Raw genomic sequence first — 3,076 nt, 5'->3', positions numbered from 1 at the left:
GAAGTTTGTTTCAAATGAGCAATCAACAGAGGAAGCTATGTTACAAGAACCAAAGAAGGGAATTCTATTTGATAGTGCAAGGTGCAAGGAACATATATGTATGAGTAATTTGCTTAACCTGCCACATGATAAATGAGCGCTGAGTACAATTACTATATAACATATTATTAGGAAGAATATTGCTTAAGATATGATTAGAAAGAAGATTGCTTTGGTTGGATGTGCAACCAGATCAACGAGAAAGCAGGCCAGGACGTCAGGAGGAGCCTGGGCTTTGGATATGGGCTTTGCAGTGAAGGAGGGATCTGTTTCGTCACTACAAACGTTAGGAGAGACGTTTCATCTTACAAACATCGTATAAAAATAATCGTACGTATAGCGGAACTCTTTTTTTCTCCGCGATACTATCCGACTCGGAACCACTTTCGCTCACTTTGTTTGGGCGTATAAACAACGTATTCGATTCAGACCGGGACACCTCGTCTTACTTCCCATCGTAATCGGACTCGTATTCCTTCGTAATAATCGGCCTATCAAAAGCCCATGGGCTCATCACACGTAATTAATTTCTCTACGTGCCGCCGTCTTTGGATTTTCGTTTTCTCAACGCGACTCGAAAACATGCCGTTGTCATGCTTCTCGTCGGTGCTGGCCTCGCTGAGGGGCGGCGCGGCGTCGGCGGCGGCGGCGGCGGCGGAGGACGACGCCGGCGAGGAGGGGACGGCGGCGCTGCTGCGGCGGAGGCTGCTGGTGGGGGAGGCGGCGGCGAACCTGGAGGAGGAGGTGGGCGCCCTGGAGCGCGCGCTGGCCGTGGCCGTGGCGGAGCGGGCGGCGGTGGAGGCGCGGAGGCGGGACGCCGAGGCCCGGGCCGACGACGCCGAGGCGCGGCTGCTCGCGGCGGAGGAGGAGAAGGACGCGCGCGCCGAGGAGCTCGTGCTCGCGGCGGCGGAGGCGGCGGCGAAGCGCAGGCAGATCCGTGACCTGGAGCTGCAGATTCAGGCCGTCAACAATATGACCAGCAAGTTTCGCTGGTACTAATTTAGCCGACGGATTAAGCTGCTGCCAATCTGACTAAATACAGGTGGCTAAGCAGACAAGCACAAAGCGATTATATGCCTGAGTTGAAGCACAAAATAATCTTTTGTTTTTCTATGGGATTACTATTTCGATCGAAATTTTCTCGCTACGTGATGTGCTCCTAAATCCGAATCGATGTATCAAACTTGTCCGAAAAATCAACTTTGTGCGAGGAGTGCGTCCGAGATTGACTTGGACTGACTACATCTTTTTTGTTGATTTTTGTTGTTATACCATTTTTTTTTCAGATTTGGTAGAAAACTTATGAAAGTTCTCTGTCCCTAGAACTTTCAGATTTATGACCATCGGATCATCTCGAGATTTATTCTATGCATTAAGAGAGAAAATTGCTAGAAAGAAATTTTTACACATGTTACACGTAAAAACCCAATGCTATTTACACATAGTAATATCATAGTTACAATTGTAGTTACAACGTAGTTAAAATATAATTACATTTTAATTATACTTTAGTTACTTCTGAAAGTTTTTGACCCAAAAAAAATTACTAAAGTTCTTTAGATACTCTTTTTTTTCTTTTCTTTTTTTAGAATGCTCCCGCCCGGGCATCCTAGGCAAAAATCAGATGCCCACACCCACACACATCCTGGTCATCCAGGCCTCCGATTCAATCCGATGGCTCAGATTTGTTTTAGTCGATGAACGGTAATCTATTCATTCCTATCCACTAGTTTCATCCCATCTCTCTCACTCTCTCCCTCCCTCTCTCTTCTTCTGTCATGACAACTTAGCCAAATGAACATCTATGGTTGTTGTGTTGCTGGAAGCTAGGGGAAAGGGAGGTCTGGTCCCGTGGGCGTCGCTCGACAGCAGCGTAGTGACCGGCGTCGAAAAATATGATGTGGATGCGGCAGCATGCAGTGACTTTCGTGTCAAGCTTGCGAATATAGGTGGTGCGTCCCTTCTTTTCTCTTCTTCGAGGAGGTCGGCATGGACGCCGATGCCTCACCGCCGGTAGCATGGATGCGCTATGAACTTTTGATGTTTCACTTTGTATTGGATTAAAATGTTGTTATGAAAATTTTGACGGTGTCTCCTAACATTGTCATTGATTCATATGGATTTGTTGGTGTTTTAATAGCGTGAAACTCGATGTTTCATATGTTACACCAAAATGTTTCAATCATAGTTTAAATGTGTTTACTGTCTAATCTATTGGGTGAAATATTTTCTTTACGAGTAGTGAAACAACACTCAATTTTTAGGAAATTCAAATGCTCAATTTGTAATCGTGTCGATGTTTTTTCTTTTACTAAATTTATGAATTTTGGAGTGTAGCTAAGTTATGAATTTCCACTAAGGTTGTTCTGTTATGGCTTAAGCGAATCCTTATAGCTTTGGTATAAATGACTACTTTGGGGATTTGTTACATGTTCATTAGGGCTTTTACAGTGTGCCTAGCTGTCGTTCAGCCCCAGCCTCTCATGTAAGAGATTTCATGCCATGTTTGCCTCTCCTATTACCATGTGAAGACCGCATAAACAAGTTGAGACCTATGTTCCTTGTCAGGGATTTGTTAGGGCGCGACGAGGCACGACTCGAGCAGTGCGTTGGGAGAGGGTGTGGCCCCATGTGACGCCTCCACAACACGTGTAGGCGGTGACAGGCATCCAACGAGTGGTCGTTGTAAGCAAGGTCACCACCACGAGCTCGACGGGGCGTTGGTGGCAACCTGGGGAGAGACACATGTGAGGAGAAGGGAAGATGGTGGCGGGAATGAAGTCGGTGCTCTCGGCGGAACTGGCGAGCTCGGTGATGCCGTCATCCAGCTTTTTCTTACTCCACCACCCCCAAGGCCAGATCCGCCGAGCCCCAGGCCGGATCTAGCAAGCTCGGCGGCACCATCGTCCTCGTCTTCTGGCCCTGATGAAGAGAGGTGGTAGCGCCCGATCTATTCCATGGATGGGGATGGGAAGGTGGTGGCAGCGGAGAAGAATCGATGGAGTTGGTGGTGGTAGGCTGGTGGTGAGGACGACCA

The sequence above is a fragment of the Oryza glaberrima genome, chromosome 5 (assembly GCF_000147395.1).
Source record: "Oryza glaberrima chromosome 5, OglaRS2, whole genome shotgun sequence".
NCBI classification, from domain to species: Eukaryota; Viridiplantae; Streptophyta; class Magnoliopsida; order Poales; family Poaceae; genus Oryza; species Oryza glaberrima.
Note: the sequence above shows the minus strand (reverse complement) of the source record.